The following is a 20,937-nucleotide window of genomic DNA, read 5'->3' as shown; positions in this document are numbered from 1 at the left end:
GTGTGGCCAATTAGCAGGTAGCTGGTATGCTTCCTTATTGAAAATCTCATCAAGGTTTACAGGTGGTAAGAGATGGAACCAGCTTATGAAAGTAGGATTTGACAAACTTGTTTGTCATTCCTTCATTTATCAGTCTGCTATCTGTCATCTTTATACTGAAACTTTCTATGTTTACATTTCTCATAGACCATGCTTTTATCATTTGTAGTACATACAGCTGCAATTTTGATTTTAAGTTGAATAAAGTGGATGCTAGAAGCCCAAAAGTTTGAAAGAGCAAGGGATTTTTGTCTGTCTTATCAGTGCAGGGATGACAAAATGCAACAGGTTATGTAGTACACTACGATAGGCTACCACCATTCTCCCTACATACCACAGCTGGTATCCCTGGCTAATGTGTAACCTGTAGGAGTTGTCCTGCACCTGCAGTCTCACTGGACAATTTCCCTGCCCGAAATTTTATTGTGCTTGCATTACATTGGTATTCCTTCCCAATATAACCTGACAAATACTTCCAACATGACATTGTATTCTTAATACACGAATATATCATATCCCTGCATTGTGCTTCTCTCGTTACATTATTTGACCCTTCTTTTTTTTTTCTTGGTTATATTCAGATGTGTCCTCTCACTTTCTTCTGAATTGTAATCAAGTTAAAGGTGCATGGTAGATATTACTTCTCATAACCATTATGAAGCATGCTCAAGGATAGAGAATTGGAAATCAAATTATAGTTGCATTGTGTTTTTTCTCTTGTAGAACAGCTCGAAGTTGCATCTAATATACTTGCCTCTAGCTTGCCCGTCTTGTTTTCTTGCCTTATATTTCCCATGTTATTGAAGGATATATGGCACAAACAACATATGGTGCCTGCACAAATCAAGTAAATTTGTGTTTGAAACTTTAAAACCTTCATGTCCGTAGATGCATACCTGAAAGTAGCATGAGACTCTGACTTCTATGTCAGTCATGTTGATATATTCCAAGCAGAATTTGATTACAAATGCAAGACTTGATTGTTATATAACCATTTTTACAATACTATTCCTGTGCTTTTATAGGGATGATGCTTTCAGGTGCAATAGAATGCCAATGGTATCAAAAAGTAAAATTGATACCATTTCATATTATGATATAGCTATCTTACCACTAATTCTAGTTTTGTTATTGTTGTTATTATTATCATAGTTATTATCATTATTATTATTATTCTTATCATTATTATTATTATTATTATCATTATTATTGTTATTACTGCTACTACTAATACTACCACCGCTATTATTATTATTAATGATATCATTGTTGTTGTATTCATTATTGTTGCTGTTTTCTCATTGTTGCCACTTTAGTAATTATCATTCTTTTCCCAAAAGCAGAATGCAGTCTACAAACAGTACAAATAAAGATTACTCTGTAATGCTGTGGGGATTTTGTTCAAACTGGCAAAAGTTCATCCTTGGTAAAAAACAGCAAGAAGATTGTTCGTCTTGAATCAAAACAAAAAATTGTTTTCTTTGTGAGGTCAATGTTTCCTGACGTCAATGTTTCCTGACAAATTTCCGGTGTGAGATGACAACTACATTTAATGTGGATTTGAATCTCCTATAGCTAATCAGCCATCCTTGTATAAGACTTTGAATTGGACATTGCCCGGAAACAATATAGCAGAAATTAAAAGGGACATGTAACCTTAGTCAGTATTTGATAATCTGTTCATTTGTGCATTTTTAAGGAGATTAGAAATCACTTCAGTCTAGTAATTTTCCTGCCCCTTCCAGTGGAATAATCATAGCTGCTTGTTACTTCTCCTCCATGACCATATATAGTACTACATAGCAACAGAAATGTGCTACTTATTTCCGTATCCACTAATAGCTTTTCTGTGAGACAGCTGAAGCTAGAGAAAAAAAAAAGGAAAGTGAAGTGTATATGCTGTTGTTGTGTTTTTTTTCTTCAATTACATATCTAGGTTGTCCCCTGGTCTTGAGAAATGAATATTCTAGATTATGTTCATATGATATTATGAAACACCAACGTATAAAATCATATCTTAATGGATGCTTGTACCAGCTGCGGATGTCAGTGACTCTATACTGCATCATGCAACACAGATCCATATCTTTGTATTTGCATCCAATCAAAACTTCATTAGCATTTTTTCGTTTGGCCTTGCATTATGATAATTTAGCTGTAGAGTGCTTTGAGTCCGTAAAGCAGGCTATTCTGGGAGTGCTGTTATTATTATGCAAGAGAAGCACTTCTGTTTTCAAAACCATTTTACTTAGTGCTTATGCATATACATAGCAGAGAGATATAGAGCAGTGTTTGCCTGAGCCTGATTTCTAACCTTGTTGTCATAGAAACGAGATAGCTGAGGTTGGTGTGTTGGTCAGAGGAAAGTATGAATTGGGGTTGGGGGAAGGTCACCCCACTGTTTCCTCCCAGAAAGAGGGACAAGAGAAGTCAACGGCAGGAAGAAAAAAGAAAGCAGGCAATCCCCTCCTGCTGATATCCTCCTCCGAATTACTTAGCTGACGAGAATGCTTAGTGCAAGGAATCTGTCTCAATTCCCAGCCCTGGTAAACTGGGATTTTTATTTGCCCGATTGTGCTGATCCTTCGCATCCCATTACATCACCAACATCCGATATTAAAAGCTAGAATTCCTTGCCAGTTTGTATTAGCACACAGAAGGTCTTCATCCTCCCATTGCATCCACAGAGGAGGAGAAAAAAAGAATCCCCTCCTCGACAAGAGTACAAAAGTACAGACTAAATATCGTATGGAGGAAGTTGGCCAATCATTTGGTAATAATTTGGCTGTTTTTTGGCAAGTTCTGTCTGTCACTGGCAATTGCAAGACGTACCTCGTTAGAGGAGTGGAAGCTGGAGGGGGTAATATCATTAGAAACCCCCTCCCCTTCCAAATTGCAGGTACCGTTATTGCCCTTCAGCTTCTATTTACAACAAAGATTGTTCCCTGTCATATGTGTTTTGTAGCAGTTGGTTACTAATTTCCCACAACACCGATACAAATGTGGGTTCTGTGCTGACGGAAACTTGAAGGTATTCCCGCTGACTAATGCTTTCTCTCCTTACTCAGATGCTGTTCTCCTTTTATGATATTCCTTTCTTGGTCAGTTACTATCTATCCAATTGTGGTAACTGCTATGCCCCTTGACCCATCTCCACACAAAGCACTGCTAGGCATTGTCTACTTCATAGTGTGGTCAGAAATGTCCACAGCTGACCAATACGGGTATGTCAATGAATCCTGTGTTTCATAGATTCTGGTGCATTTTGGCGAGATGTGTGCATGGCAGGAAATTTTAGGTGAATACCACAAAACAGGTTTCAATTGTTTTACAGTTTGTTGTTGTTGTTGTTGTTTGTTTGCTATGAGAGATGCTGACCAAATTCTGAAATCCATGTGATGGATAAGAAGATAGAAGGATGGTGGTCACTAAAAGAAATGCATCAGTCAATACCATCAAACACTGTGGAAGCATAGATTAGTTTGACAAGAGAAGCAGGTGGTATTAGTATCAGAGGACCCCTGTAAGATAGGGGACGTGTGATTGAGAGTTCATTGTTGCTTTTCTGTCCACAGTACATTCACCTCTGACCTCAGGAACTCACCCTCTTTTCCTCTCCCTTCCTCTCTTTCTAAATCTATATGTGTTGCTTATCATTTAAATTAGTAGACCATCACTTCATCAATGGATGTTACCCTCATCGCTTCCACCCCCTGGCGAGGGTTATACGCTATACCTAGGGATAGTCATCACTTTGCGACGTGAGCATGGCAAACGTGCCGATATTACCCAGTTGGGTGATGTCAAAAAAAAAAAAAGAAGGGAATTTGGAGGGAGAATCCTCTCGGAGCTGCTGCGTAAACTTGCGGACAGGATTGAGGAGAGATAACGTGATTTCTCCCGCGGCCGAGTCGTGTTACAACCCCGTCTATTGATTGACTTCAAAGCCGGAGGCTCGCGTGCGTCTTGCTACTGTGCTTCTCTGTTCATTGTCGCGGGGGTTTGTTGCGATGGGTGTCTGTCGTTTAGCGGGAGCCAGCCGCCTACTGCCCTGCAGATGGGATGGTAGAAGGCTGCCAGTCACTATACCTGAGTGAGGGTAGAAGTAAAAATGGCAGTCTCTGTCAAACCATGTACACATCTCAGCTGCAAGGAGTGGGGACTGTATGAAAGAGAAGGCAAACTTGTCAAGTTGTAGTCCTTGGTCTGAAGGAGATCTTTTTATGGCCTGCTGATAGAAAACAGGTATCCCAAGGGCAAGAATATCACACACTAAAGGAATTATTATTTATGCTAACTGTGACCAATGGTGAATTTTGTTAACATTGTACATACCAAATACAAATCCTGTTTTTATTTGAATGGAAGCGAATGAATATGATTTTAAAGAATGATTAATCCCATATCAATCAGTCTCACAAGCTTTTCCTCCCTGGCCACCTTCCTTTCAAATCATGCCATCACTCTATTTTTTTCTGATTTCACAGAACAATTTAATTCCTGTGATTGATAACCTGAAATATTGACTCTTTTTATCATACAATTTTTAATCATGTGTTCCACACACTCCGCCCTTTATTGAAGAAATTGCCATTTCGTGCTTTCAGAGACTGAATGGCGCTAAATCTGTCATGAAATGTTTAATTTATGAGGACCATAGAATTATTTTGATGTCTAATTGCCACATGCTTGAACAACTTGATTTGAATCTAAATTCAGCTTTTGCTTATTAAATGCAAGAAATATATTTGGATGATTCATATTCATGCTGGAAAAATATCGTGTCATATCTAAACCAGACTAGAATGACATGGAAATTCAAGAACTATTTAGTCGTTCCTATGGCATTATTTCTTAGTGGGATAAACACACATGTGATTGTACCTTATTGCACTGACTTGGTGAACTGTGGGAAACATACTTCTACTTTGTTTTTTGTTTTTTTTCTCTCTAGATTCATGACTTCCTAGAATGTGAATTTGAGGGGGGGAAAATCAGTGGAGTCAGTTTCTTCAAGTACAATATTGACAACCTGATTATGTATCCTATCAATGGATAGAAGAAAATGTACGCAAAGCAGAAAAAAAAAAAAATTTATCATCTCTTCTGAAAATGCCTGACTCGGTCATTTCATGAACTTTGACCTTATTCCTTTGCTCCATGAAATAACACACTCTCTGTAAATGAATGAGAAGATTTTTAAAAAGTGACAATGGATGGAATAATGAATGATACTGAACAACAGAGACCTAGATAAACTAACATTCTGCCTACTCTATGAGAGCCAAGCTCATCAAAATTCATGGAAGAAAAATCTTACCCATCATTTGCAAACAAAACTGGAATTTGTTTCAGTAAGTCTCTTCAGCTCATTTAAGATTCCCTGTTTTGTTTCGTTTTTGTGAATAGTAGCTACATTCACACACAGGAGATAATCGGTTTTTTGCATCGCACTGTGAAAACCAATTTTATTTGCCACTGTTCACACACGACAATATGAAAATAAAAATCAATCAGCTGCTAATTAAGATTCTGAATGTCCAGGCTGCATTTGCCTAAACAATGACCCAAGCTTGACCCCTGGTATATGTGAATAGAACTAGTAATTGAATTTAAGATTGAAAAATAGGGAATTTATTCAAAGTTATAAGGTATCAAAATGAAATGCTATTTCATTCCACAGTACAGTGAAAACATGGGGTTCCCATGGATTATCTATGAATAGTGATATTCTCTTTAATTCATCACAGTCTGTGTACTACAGGATTCTGTTATGGCATCCAGGTTGTTGGCAAATGCTTTATAACCAAAAGAATTTGAATTCATTCTGATATTCCAATAGTCTTGTTTTATTGAGTTTTAGGTATAGTCATCTGTAAATGTGTGTGTTCTGAATGGACAACTGTGAATAAGAGCATGGCTTCCACTTATCTTGTGTCATTTTTGTCATGCAAGTTTCAAATCTATGTGGTGTTATATGAATGTTGAGTGCACTTTCCGAAATTCTAACTTGTTGTATAGTCTGAGCAAATCAAACAGTCATTCTACCCACATCTTGTCTTGCCAAAAATGCCTACAATCAATACGTTGATTATCATGGCACTGCTCTTCCAGCAGGCCATAAAGAAGTGTCATGTCTTTCACACTGAACCCACCAGTCTTGTCTGCTGAATGTGTTCTTAATCCTGCCAGATGGCTTGTAGTCTGACGAGTCTTTTGTCAGTGAAATATGTCCAAGATTTCTCCAGTCTGAACCTGTATAATGCCAGTTTCAAGGTATTTCTTCAGAGATCCTTGTGCATAGTCTCAGATCAGATGCATAGATGCTGCTGTGTCTCAAACTCTGTATGCACAGCTTTGCATTACTTCTTTCTCTATCATGACCACAGGAGAGAGACAAGTGAAATGGTCATTTTGGTAAATCGCACTTTGAGTGTGCGACTACTTGTGACAGAAAAGACTTTGAAAAACACAAGTTTCCTTGGCAGTTAAAAGGGCTAAGCGCAGTCCCCTATGTAACTGCTTTAATACTCCATAAGGAATCTTATTCTCCATATGTGAAGAAGCAGCAAGATGAGTTGAGATTGTGTGGGTTAAACGTAGAGGCGCCTATGGGAGGGTGAAGAGGGAAGATGATTTATCATCCTGACTGTGACATGTTTACCTTATCTAATGCGTTGGGTGAAAGATGAGGACTTACTAGTGCTCTGTTCCCACATGGGCAAGAGGGTTTAGAATGGCACTCTTTCCACAATCCCTTACCCCCTCCCCCATTCCTTCTCTTCACTATCTCATTAATCCTACCCCTCCCCCTCCCTTTCTCTCTCACACATGCATAAACACACACACACACACACACACACACACACACACACACACACTCAGGCATGAAGCTCATGGCCATGGACACACACAATTTCCTTTCCAATATGTTATGATTTGCTGCCATGACAACATAGGAAAGGTATTTTCTGTATCTCATCCATGTCTCTATGGCGTTTTTTTTTTGGGGGGGGGGGGGGTGGGGGTGGGGTATTGAATATTGTACACATTGGACTCTACTGTCAGTAATAAGCATTTAATATCATATTATATTCAATGTGAAAGTTACAGCCATATTTGTCAGGTCCTGTCCTTCGTTTGTGTCTGAATTTTGTCTGTATCATGAAAGGGATATTGTGTGTGACAGGTCAAATCTTCTCATCCAAGCCACACCTTCCGGTTTGAAAAAAGTTGATTTAAAGAAATAGGTATAATATTTGAAGCTTTGTGTACAAAATTTCTCGAGAGGGGATATGAGTAACTACAAACAGAATAATTTTTTTGTTCTCATTCCAGTGAAGCCAAGTCTTGCATATAAGCACACTGCTTAAAATGCAACTAAAGGACTAAACATCGTACTGAAGACTAAGCATACTTGCAAAGTGAATAATACAATCAAGATGTTTAGGATGAACTATTCCATGCTAGGTCACTTGGTTGCTTTTTGTTTTATTTTCCATCTTGGCACAATATAGTGAAGATTTGTGAGTTTTATTTGACTGATTCAGGCTACAAATTAAAAAAAAAAAAAATGGCAGTCACGACATGGTATCTAAGGAATCTAAGGAACCAATAATGTGTGTACAAAGCAGGTTCATCCAGAAGAAATAAAGGAAATGTTTCAAAATAATGTATGGCAGTTGTTGGTTATTCTTCAGCAAAAAAATATATATATGTGCAAAAGGCATGTATTTGTTTAAGAATTGTAAGTAATCTCATTCCCATAGAGAGAAAATGAAAGGAAGATACATCTTTCAGCTAATGCTGCAATTTCCCAATCTGCATGGGTCCTCATCTCAAAGTTTGTTTTTAAATTAGACATGAAACGACAACTTGTCTCTGCCGACCCAGATAATTGAAAGGTTGGAAGCAGGGCAGTGATTGTATGTTGTTTCCATAAGGCACAACAGCAGCTTGATTTAGCCCTAATCAAAGTTGAAGTGAGCGACCGTGTGCTGACCCATCAGGCAAATCGTCTTGGCAGTGAACTTGTCTTTCTGGCATTGTGATGTCCGCAGAGCTAGCTTCAGTTTGTCTCTCACAGCGTGTGTGAGTTGTGCGCCATGAGAGAAGGTCAGTGCCAAAAGAGTGCAATGCCATCCAGGAAGACACACTAACAACAAACTGTAATGGTCTCAGGCTTGTTTTCCTTAAATTGTCCCTAATTGTCCTTGCCTCAAAGTGGTTTTCCCCCCAGCTTGGTGTAACTACCTGATGTTCCCAGGGCAATTATGCAAGAATCCGCAACCATTATTGTATTGATGATTTTGATTGTGCACATTAAGCTCAAGGTTGATGGTTCCAGGGATGGCTTCATATTGAAGATGACAACTTTTAGATGGGATACTTATACAAAATGAGTTTGAGATCAAACCATTAGTATACCAATACACAGAGAGGGAGGAGGGGATGAAGATAAAAGTTGCAGATAAAAACAATCATACACAAGCAGTATACTAGTATCCAAACAGAGGATGCCATATTACATGTAAGTGATTTTAAAAAGGAGATCAGCTATGACCTCGTCCTAGTGGGTACTGATGGAAAAGGGGTGTTGTGGTACAGTGAGCCTTGAGAATCACATTTCCTGCTTCTCATTAACAACAGAGGACATTAAAGAGTTTATTAGTGCTGCTATCTTTCACATCATCACCCATTAATACTGTGAGTCATCAAAATGGAAGAAAACAAGATAGCAGTGACCCAGTATATTGAAGCTCACTCTCTTATTGTACATCTAGCAAACACAAGTGTCATTTTTATACCCCAAATCCATCTTCCTTTATGAAGGCATTGTCAAACATTAGAAATGGAAGAGACAGCTTCTATACACTTTTTTAATTCAATGTTTTATCTTTGGTGAACTTTACATGCTTTATTGCTTATGCTCAGTGTTGTATTTATCAATGTAAACCTATAAAAATAGCAATGGCATTTTCTCATGTATTACTACTTAATTACTCGTTTTTTATATTATCAATTCTGTTCAATTATATCAATTTTTTTATTGTAGTGTTGAGATTTACGTATACAGTCCATATTTGCACTCACAGAGCCAATTTAACATTTTGCACAATTTGCTGTACTGCCGAGACTGACGTCTATCTACACTGTACATACAATACAGGTATGCTTACTGGACTCCAAAGAATCACATCAAAGGAGATTTTACTTTCTCAAATCATGTATACTTTATTCTCCCGATATAACAATTTCAATCTTTCTTACCTGAATTTGAAAAGGAGCTTGCAACATATTTATTGAATCTAGTAATATGTGTTGCCATAATGGGCAAGGCAATGTCTGTCTACAGTATATCAGTGGGTTGTCTTTTCATTTGTTTGTTTGTTTGTTTGTTTGTGTTTTTTTTTTTGGGGGGGGGGTTGTGTGTGTGTGTGTGTGTGTGTGTGTGTGTGTGTCATGTGGAAGGCCAGAGCATGGAAAAAGAATGAATGAACTTCACATAAAAGTGCATATTTTCATTTAAATTACCTATTTTTCTCTGCAAAAATATGAGATGGGTAATCTTGATTTATGATTGATATCTCAATATGAGACTGAACAGTATCATCTGTACTTGTCTCAGAAATGAACGTGGTAAAACAATTTATTTTCTATCTAATTGGAGAAATGACTAAGATCAGACTTCATTCCTTAATTTGTTGCAGGTATCAATAATTTCAGCTTGTCAGTGAGCAAGATAATGTATTTCCCATAAGGAGTAAATTTAGGTTAATTAATGGTAATGAAGCACCTGGGAATAAAGCAAATCTTGTTTTATTAGAGAGATGTAGAATTCCATGGAAGCTTGGAGATGTGCTATACAAATACGAACCTTTACGGGCAGTTAAGACTTAATTTGGAAGATGTAATTATTCACTGCAAGAAGCAGAAAGAAAGAAATGCACATCTTATACTTTCCATTAAATTTTTTTTTTATAGTTAATAATTTTGTACTCATCAATGCAAAGAGCAGACAAAGCACTAATAGTGCATATTTTCTATGCATAATTGACCTGAAAATTCTTTGAAACTTTGTTCAGTATTCTCTATAATTCAATTGACTACCATTTCATATTTCTGTTCCGTTTAACAGCTGTAATTTGGCTTAAATGAGAGAGAAACAAAAGAAAACAATACCTACAGAGTGAAACCATATCCGAGCAGTAACAAAAGATTCGAGATCATGTGGAAGGGGCATTATGAGAAGCTTGATTATTTGCATATTTGCTTAAAAAGCATAAATCTTTTTGTGATTTTGATAGAATTTGTGAAAAGGAAATGAATGTGAATGATAAGGAGTAAATAGTATACTCTGTGTGTTCTTAGCTTCTATTGTACATTGTAGGAGGCAAATATGGATCATGTGATATACTTCCCCTGTTTAAGAGGCCATTTTAATTCATTACGCTTAATCCTAGAGAAGTCATTTTCAGTATCTTGACATGCGTATAGTGTGCATACTGTTGAGTGTTGTATGAATACACTTTTATGTCTCCATTCTTTACATTCACACACACTCACAAAGCTCTTCCCCCTCCCCCATCCACAACAGCTTATGAAAATTGAAAGTGTAGTAACACCCTAATCTCAGTCTACAAACCATGTCTTGTCAGTGAAATACGCTGTTATCCTGTAGCTTTTTGTTCAGCTATTCTCAAATTTTTGCCACAGATTGACAATACTCTCTCAATAATGGATGCAATTCACATTGAAACCCTCTTGACTTTCTATGTTTTACTTACCTGAAGGTGAAAAGCAGACCAAGAAATAGATGTAAACCTAAAGACAGCAGCCAAATAAGAAAAATAGAAAATTACCTGTGACATGCAGAGGAAGAATTTTGATACTTCTCTAGCACTTTTACAAAGAGATATTACAAAGGGATATTGGAAAAGGAAAACAAAAGCTTAGTACTTACATTTATTGCACATGTAAAAGAAATATATCATCTGAATAAACGTAGATACAGAAGAAGAAAGGCTGACAACTGTTTGAATCTGTGTGTGATAGACATGAGCGGTATGCAGGAGAAAAAAATTCATGACAGAAAGACAAAGAAATTTTTGAATTAAAGACATGCTTGGTAGGACATAGGAGGAATAATGTAAAGAAAGACAGACAGTGTGATAGCTCTGGGAAGAGAGAGGGAGAGAGATTGGCTGTGAATCAGGCACCTGCCACAAGTCCCATTCAAACAGGGTTTCACTGAAATCTGCATGACAATAGGGAGCATCCACGTGCCTCTAACTCTCACCATCTCCTCCTCTTTTACACAGACAGGGGAAAAAATTCATGAAAGGGGCGTCTCTTTCTTTCTTGTCATCCTGTGCTATTTAAACATAGAACCAAATATGTGTGTCTGTATCTATCACTGGTTCCTACTACCCTCAAATAATCACTCTTCTCTCTCTTTTTCTCTCTTCTTTTCCCTGAGTCTTTCTCTCTCAGCCTTCTATGTCTGTCATGGCATTTGAATTTGTTTTGCTAAAAGTGCATACTGTATGTAATTCTTGTTATTTATTGGAAGGAGCTAGGAGTTGGATTAGAATGCTGGACAGGTTTTCTGTATTCCGTACAAGCATTATGGATGAATACAGGTAGGATTCAGCATATCACCAGCATGATTTACACCTCATGGTCTATATCATCCATGTCAGCATTCCTCGTGTGTTTGTCTGTGGTCATAATGTCTTCAATACAGATTCTCTTTACAGTTTGGTACAAATAAAAAAAAAACTTGTTGGTATATAGAGTGTCAAATTTCCACACCAGCCTTTCATTTCTGATCAGATTTGAAACCAGTTTACTCCAAAATTAAGAGAACATTTCAGAGTCTGATAATTTTTCAAAGAAGTAATCATAGGTTATTACATGTTATAATACCTGCTGTCTTAACTAATGCTGTAAAATCCTGACCAAAGTCATTGCACTCTTTTCACTTGATGTCGTCAAAAATCACTTCACACGGTAACGATCATACCTTCACTCTTTTTGCTTCTGTTGTGAAATACTGACACCAGACTGAGCCCACATCAGCAGTCCTTCATACTTCCTTGCCGTCTCTCGAAATTCTCTTTGAGCCATTCAGATCCTTGCAATTTAAAGATGACTGTTCTATTTCAGTGAAATTGAAGTGATCTGTGAATCATACGAGGATCTAGCTAGGAGAACAAAAGGTGTGTCTTTAGGGGAAATATGATTAAGAGAGAGACACAAAGGAATGTATCCATGGCGATGTGACCAATACTAAAGAAAGTAGATTAGAATTGGTCAATGAAAGTGGAATAGTAATTTTGGGCAGTGGAAGCTGACAGATGGGGCTGGCTATTAATGGAGGCTCACGTTTCATCATCGATGCTAGGCACAGAGTGTTGCTCTGCAGAAATAGACGATCTCTGTTGACGGCATTAAGATCCTCTCCAACTATCGTTACCCTTTCACATCCCAGCCACTGTTTGCTGAGTTCTCTTCATGATTCTTTGCTGTCAACTCACCCTGTACCAATCCTCGACATACAATTCAGGATTCGTCGTCACAAGAATCTGACAAGATAGTGTGACAGAGTGATCTGTAATGATCGTGACACCGGCACTAAAGTCTTACATGTTTTCTGCCGCCCGTCAGCACCTTTCTGATGTAACCCTGGCAGCTGGTAGCCAGAGGCTGAGGGATGGTACCTGGCTCTATGGCTGCCTGCGAGGGAAGATGTGGGCGTCATATCCACTAGAGAGATCAGTGGTGAGGTTACAGACTAAATGCTTACTGGTTCCCAGAAACAACTGCCAATTATTAGATGAAGGTTTGATATCAGTAATGCGTGCATGTTACTCAAGATATGGAATGAAACATGTGCACATTGAAACTTGTTATAGGAAAGTTAATACAAATGCTACAAGAGCCTTGGATTATTGATCCTTAACACTTTCATGTGATGATAAGGACATAATGCAATTATGCAGTAATTATCCTGCACTTTCTATTGTGACTTCACATGGCAAGTAAGCATTGTCCAACACCCAAGTCTTAACGTTTTCATGAGATTGTCATGTTTGCTTTCCAAATAGCAGCCATGTCAGGACATTGTTTAGAAAATACACAGGAGTGTCCATCACGGTGATTAATTCACTCTCCCAGATTCACCCTTCTTCCTCTCACTCTCATTTACCCCTTCACCTCTTCCTTCTGCTTTTCTTGGGCACTCCTAATGAATTTTCCCGTTTCATTGGGTGTTCTTTTCTCCCTGAGGGTGTGACAATAATGGAAGCTAGCATCTAGCGAAACAGGAACACACCAAAAAGAAGAGAGAAACGGGGGAAAGAAAAAGACTGCACTCTCAGCTCACTGTCCCCCCTTGGGATGCAATCCAAATATATCACCATGACAACCAATAAAGAAAGCGTCACAAAAGGAGTTTGCAAGTGGGATTGAAAGCCTTTCATATGTTGAATAGAATGGAGGATTTAAAGACAGGGTAACACTGCGGAAATTGGGGCAAACTATTATTCAACTAACTGGCAGTGGCAATGTGAAGTCGTCATTCCTGAGGCAAGATGTTGCCATCTTGGGAATCTAGACTTGAGACTTGCCTTCCAGAAAGGGTTGCTCCTCTCAAGCTATCATATGATTTCCATTCATCAAGACTTTGACACACAAGTTGAAATGATTAGGCTTATCACATTAGTGACTTCAGGCTGATGCTCTTCATCAGTTTTTCCCTCTTTATCCTGTCTTCTTTGTATCCACTCTTTATCTCACTTTTTCACTCTTCCTATTCATGTCTCTCTATTTTTCCTGTACAATATGTTAAGCCTGTGTGTTTATCAAAAACTTGGTGTCGCTTGAATAATGAACATTTTGTGTTAATAGCTATTTTTATTTATTCATTCATTCAGTCATATTTCCACAGGGTAGCCCCATCAGTAGGCAGGTTCTCTTCTTCCTGGGGGCCCTGAGCACACATAATCAAACAATTATTTCCCCATGATGAAAATTCCTTTGTAAGTTTGAAGGAAATAACTGAAACAGGCATGTTTGTTTAAATTGCTTCATGATGAAGCTTTTTCATGTAATCTCATCATGTTGAAAAATCATATTCATTGGATGTGATTAGCTTGATGCAATTGATGTTGTTTTGACTTCAATACTATACAAAGAATATAAACAATCTAATATTTAGCATGATTATTTTTGTGTGCTGAAACATTGAGGTAGTAGATACAGTCGGTCTGTGAGGCTTGTGGGGAAATCCTGATGTTATCTTGGAAATGAATTTATCCTTACCACTGTGCTTCTGGCTGATATGTTGCAGCCATGTAATATGAATTCAGATGTCATTAATTATGCACAGCTTTGACAGGATTATATTTACTGCAGTAATAATTGCATGTGCATAATGCTGGTAGGATCACAGGAGCCAGTACCAAGCTGCGTGTTTTCCTTTCAGCTTCAAACACAACCTTTGCTTTTAATGTCCTTGCTGTTGTCATAGAAATTTACTTACGTTCAGCTTTGCATGTGGAGACGCTAATGAATTATTCTAGAACCAGGAAAATGAGCCATGTGAATGGTAAGTCGTAGATAACTAAAAAATTTTCATGAAAATTATCTGAGAGCCATTTTTTTAAACATAATACAATACATTATTACAAAGTGAAGTTTTCAATGTTCCCAACTCCCAAGTAGGAGGTGAAAAAGAGACTGTATTTCACAAGATGATGACCAATAATGCAGTAAGATTAAATCATAGAAACATGTAACAATATGAAATACTTTCATAAAATATGTTGTGAGTTCTTGATAGCAGAGAAGTGAGCATTGAAGAGGACCACACCTACATTGTAGTAATAAATGTAATATTTCATTGCATGTGATAACAAATACTGTGTGTCAACATGCTGAATAGTTTGCCCATGTGTGTTGGCTGTGATGGCTTTTATTCAAATATACCTTTTCAAATCAAAGACCAAATGTTTAAAGCTGAAGACTTGAACTTGTAAATGTTTGGAACCCTAGCAAAAGCTAAATGATTTTTCCATCATGCCTTGCTATTTGTCATATGATAATTTGTCTCTCTCTTCATTGAATTGAAAAGAAGACCAGACAAAGAAAGAGATGCAGTGAAAAGATCTCGTCAAAGTAGAATATTTGATTGCAGTCTGTCATAAATCATGCAATTTATTCTGTCTTGCTGGCTAGGATTACAATTTCAAACAGAGACGGATGGTAAAAATGAGCAAAGCCTTGGAGCAGTTTGTTTAATTCATGTATACACAGTTAGTAACTGTGATAAAAGTTGTATAAATACACTGTCAGATGGAAGAGCAGCCTCTGGTGGCTTGCAGGCAGGCTGTGTATATTTGTTAGTGCAATTCAATGCTCTTTCGTCTTTACCACTTTCTTTCTTCCTGAGTTGAAGAAGACTTATCTTCTAAGTTAACATAGGATGTCTGTTTAAATGGTGTATGTAGTTTTTTGTTGTTCCCTTAAATTGTCGCTGTAGCAGTGATGCTCAAAACTAACACAATGACAAAACTGAAGAAGCAAAAAGTGTTAAAACAGCATGCAATTCAGTTCATCTACATTGTAGCATCCTGAGATTCCATGTTTTGACTTAGAAAATGAAATGGACTTAAAGTTTGACTCCAGTAATTTTTCCCCCTTTTTTATGTGTTTGCATCCCTATGCATTTCTTGTCTCAGGTTAAAAAGTTTAATTTGTTTTCAATGTTAATGGTAAAGATGTTGGCCTCTGTAAATATATTGTTACTTGTAACCATTATCACAATTTTTGTTATCATATCAGAATTATCATAAGTATTATGCTGTCTACTTAAAATCTTATTCTTTGAAGCTTTTTCTGACTCTTTTAAGTGAAAGCAAAGAAATTAGGCTGTTCCCTGCTTTTCTAACTCTCTTGGCTATGTGATCACCAGTATCTGTTTGAATTATTTGTAGGAATATCTCTAGAAGCTCTGTGTGTAATTTGCAAGTTTGAAAATCATAGAGGAGCCTGGTACAGAGACTACCTCCTTCCATTATAAACTTCTATTTTTCCGATGGTATTAGCCTGATTTTGAATTCTGCACTAGCTTTCTCAGTGAAGGTTATTGAATCTGGCATTTTATCATCATAGATGGTTATATGTGGAGCTCAAAGAGAACTGGGCCCCCTCATACAACAAATATTATTTGTGTGAAGCATATTATAAATAGCTTTCAACCAGCTCTCTGTTCCCTGATTATCTCTCCTCCCATTCCCTCACTTATATACCTGTTCTGTGAGTCAAAACATCAAACCTAATGACGTAGGTTACTCTAGACTGTAAGTCTGTTTGACGAGATGACGTCTGACTAGTGTTTTTTCCTACGGCATAGTATTGATCAACAATCATATATCACAGAGTGTGGTAACTAAAATTCAGATTTGTAGATAAATCATGTTATATTTACTGCCAGGAAGGCCTATTGTCATTTTAAGTTTGTAACAGTCATTGTCTTTATTCACATCATTGGTAGTAGTAGTAGTAGTAGTAGTAGCAATAGTAATAGTAGTAGTAGTAGTAGTAGTAGTAGTAGTAGTAGTAGTAGTAGTAGTAGTAGTAGTAGTAGTAGTTGTTGTAGTAATAGTAGTAGCAGTAGTAGTAGTAGTATCTGAAACATTGTTCATTGTCCTGCCAATAATCAAGACAAACAGTTTACCATACAAGGCAATGTGACAAACACAAGGCAGAAGGTGAAGGTACCAAGGAAAGAAAGAATGCATTAGAAAGCTTTGAATAAAGCAGTCAACAACAGAGCGTGTGCATTGTACATTGGGAAATTCCTGATACTTTCAGTATCAAAAACAGGCATTTTCTTTGTTCTGCCATTATCTGTGATTTTGTATCTAAATCTCATTTCAAAATCAATGTGTATTAATAGTTCATCAGACAATACAAGATGTGCTAGTATCTGTAATACTAGGACACAGTTATAATTCTCTCCCATTAGTTTAAAAAATATCATCTGAATGTGGTACTGTTTTGTAAAGCTATTGAAAATTTCTGCATTATACAATATACACTAACTAAATTTACCTTAACAGGAAATATACAATCAACAAAGAAGCTACAACCATCTTAGATATTAATACTATGTGATAATTTTGGTTGCATGAACTTATCTTCACAGAGAAAATGCCTTGTATGTTTATAATTGAATCCAAGTACTGTACCCAAGAATGTTACATGCTTCTAGTTCTATTTCACAATAAAATCAATGACATGACCCTGTAAGCTCTAAGTTTGTTGAGTTACCATTTTGTAATGTCTAAAAACAAAAACAAGCCTTTTGATGGTAATGAAATAAGTAACATGCCTCTCTTGTATGAGATACAAGTACACTTTTACACAGTCCAAATATAACAATATGAAATTGGAAGTCTGGCAAACATAGTTGTGAATCCAAGGGGAATGGTAAAAGCTTTTGGTGAAGTCCATTGGATGAAAAAAAAAAAGATGATTGGTTAGGCGCCTTGGCAGATTACAAGCTCCAGGAAAACAGCGGCGCTCCCGCTCAGCGGTCTTCTATTGTTTCGCCGCGTTCTTTTAAATCCTCCCATTCAAAAGCCCGCTGCGCGGCGCTTTTAGCATTTGGCCCGTGCGGCGCTTTTTTCAAGGAGCCGACCATTCACAAAATCTGGGCGTCAGAGTGCTTACGTTTCGTTTTAGCAATATAGCGCCCTCTCCGTTAGAATGTGAATAACACCTCGGAACAGAAAACCTGTTTAATCTCATGGTGTCCACCTATTCTACGACTTCAGTCCACTCTGACAACCGGGAAACTCAACAACTTTATAAAAGCAAAATATACACAAAACATACGCATTCTATCCAACATTTTCGTGCCTTTTAGTTACTGTGTTGTGTCATATACAGGTTTGTACATTCTTCCCCATCATCTTGATCTATGGAGTTGCAAGTTTTTTTTGTGTGTGTGTGTGTTGTGTGTGTGTGTGTGTGTGTGTGTGTGTGTGTGCCTTTTTCTCTCCTTTTCTCTGACATTATTGGAGTGAGTCCTTCCAAAAACAAAAATTTCTCCTCTTCTCCTGCAGCCTTGCAGTGAATCTATGTAGACTATGAATAGTGAAATAAATGTCGTCTTGATCCACATCGTATTTTTTCCCACCGTCATGCTTCTACATCAATAATTCTCAAGACTCCAAGCTACAGTATCATTACGCTGAAATTATTTCAATCAGTATTTCCTTTGAACAACACCAAAGTCAATCCTATGCGTTTTAAAATACCCAATGTCAAAAAGCAATTTCAAGTCCATACCAGCTGTCGAACTATCATTCGACTTTGAATATCAACACGGCAGTTTAAACATCCACAGCCACATCACACACGCATGTATTGATACACACCATAGAACGCGGTTACCTGTCGTTTTCTTTTTATCGCTCTTTTACTGTTATATGGCAAAGCGGCTGTACTTTGTGTAAAATTATGTACGAAATCATTACAAAAGTATAAAGATATACTACTGGTGTAGAAAATGAACAACAACAACAACATACATGCATGGGACGTGATGGATGAAGGCACTAATTTCACCTTGTAAACATTTACACATGGAAACCAGGTTATACTACCGGTATATAGTATATATATATATATATATATATATATATATATATATATTGTTTTGTTTGTTTGTTTGTTTGTTTTTGCTGCTGCTGCATGCATGATATCTCCTAAAATTTGAATCCGACTCTTTCGGTCAGCTAGCGAACTGATGTATATTGTGTGACTATTAAAGACTGTTAAATTAGACATGTCAAGTAATAAATAATTTATTAATTTCTTTATTTATTCATTCACTTATTCAATGTACTTATATATTAATTCATTTATTCATTCATTTATCTATTCATTTATTGAATTATTCATTAATATATTCATTTAGTTAGTTAGTCATTCAAACGTTTATCTAGGAAGAAAGAATATATTAGCAGCTGTTTTCATCGAAGTCCTATATGAACATATTTTGGGCAGTCAGAGACTACAGCCAAAAGATAGTGATAGAGAAGTCTGCAGCCAAACGATCGGGAAAGCTCGATCCAAGAGTGGAAAGGGCTGCTGCAAATTGATCAAAAGGGCTGCGAGATTATGACTCAAAAGGCCGCAGCCAAACCCACCAAAGGGCCGCGGGAAGAGCGCCAAGGGGAATAAAATGTAATGCCAACCAAACGCCTATAGAATTCGCCGTATACAAAGTTGGTGGTACAGGGAATAGATTTCAGACACCCCGCATTGCATGTGAAGAACACATACACCAAAATGGTCGCGGAAAGAATGATGGGAATAGAATACAAACTTTCCAAAACATCTTTCTTCTTGAGGGACAGGTCTGTGGATATGTTGCGTGTATGTGTTTGTGTGTGTTTGTTTGTGTATAAGAGCTGACTTGTTTGTCATTTATACTATTAAAAAGTAATTAGTTGAACGTCCATATGTATTGATATTGATATGCATACTGCAATCTCAATGAGATCAAGCTGTTTTTGCACACACACACACACACAAAAGGCCGCAGCCAAACCCACCAAAGGGCCGCGGGAAGAGCGCCAAGGGGAATAGAATGTAATGCCAACCAAACGCCTATAGAATTCGCCGTATACAAAGTTGGTGGTACAGGGAATAGATTTCAGACACCCCGACCTGTCCATAGTGAGATCTCCGATCCCATTGTTTCATGTCCGGAGAAGATGGACACTTCCGCGATGGGCACCGTGAATCGATCATCACCCATTGTCTTTCCCAAAACAAACCTTTGTTGTGATAGCAACGGAGGCTGAAACTGCGTGATTGGTCAGCTCCGTGGTGCATTTCCAGCAACATGCATATTAGTTCACAACCTTTATTTATTATAGAAGTAAGCTCAATAAATACCCGAAAAAAAGTTTCTTCTCCTCGGAATGACGAATGACAGGTATAAACTCTAGATAGTCCCGAAGATCAAATTCGTTGCAGGTATATTTGATAATCACATGCCTGCGAAAGGCCGGAAAATATTACGTCGCTGATGTATTAAAATGTAACAAAAAAAACAAACAAAAAAAAAACCAAAAAAAAACAACAACACACACACACACGCATGCATTGCACGTGAAGAACACATACACCAAAATGGTCGCGGAAAGAATGATGGGAATAGAATACAAACTTTCCAAAACATATTTCTTCTTGAGGGACAGGTCTGTGGATATGTTGCTTGTGTGTGTTTGTTTGTGTAAGAGCTGACTTGTTTGTCATTCATACTATTAAAAAGTAATTAGTTGAACGTCCATATGTATTGATATTGATATGCATACTGCAATCTCAATGAGATCAAGCTGTTTTTGTTAAATATATACATATATATATATATATATATATATATATACACAAATGTGTATATATAATACACACACACACACACACATATATATATATATATATATATATATATATATATATATATATATATATATATATGTACCATGTGTGTGTGTGTGTGTGTGTGTGTGTGTGTGTGTGTGTGTATTTACTGGCGGTTTGTCTCTCATTAGGTATGCATTGTAGCCCTGTGTATAGTTTTGTATGATCTAAGATTCCATGATTATTTTTTCTCCTCCATGATTGCTCTATGACTTTTTATAATTAGTATCTCTCGAAATGTTTCCCACTGTCTAACTTTTTTATTCCCCGTCATGCTTCGATGTGATAAACTCCCAAGTTTGCAAACGACAGGTGTAATGTCGTGGAAATGATTTCAATCAGTGTTTTCTTTAAATCCAGGAAGAAAGAATATTAGCAGCTGTTTTCATTGAA

At 37.2% G+C, this 20,937-nt stretch overlaps 2 protein-coding genes across 4 annotated transcripts in view; both read left to right on the top strand.

Moving 5' to 3' along the window:
- The window catches only part of LOC139742036 (cytochrome c oxidase assembly factor 1 homolog), a 425,467-nt gene that overhangs the window by 221,589 nt on the left and 182,941 nt on the right, over positions 1-20,937 (top strand). The window lies entirely within an intron of this gene.
- LOC139742052 (TOX high mobility group box family member 4-like) overlaps positions 1-20,937 on the top strand; it is a 193,553-nt gene that overhangs the window by 79,126 nt on the left and 93,490 nt on the right. The window lies entirely within an intron of this gene.

This window comes from Diadema antillarum, unplaced genomic scaffold (assembly GCF_040938485.1).
Source record: "Diadema antillarum isolate AM-2024a unplaced genomic scaffold, OU_Dant_1.0 seq00000975_RagTag, whole genome shotgun sequence".
NCBI lineage: Eukaryota > Metazoa > Echinodermata > Echinoidea > Diadematoida > Diadematidae > Diadema > Diadema antillarum.
The sequence above is the reverse complement of the archived record's forward strand: the minus strand, read 5'-3'. Positions and strand labels throughout refer to the sequence as shown.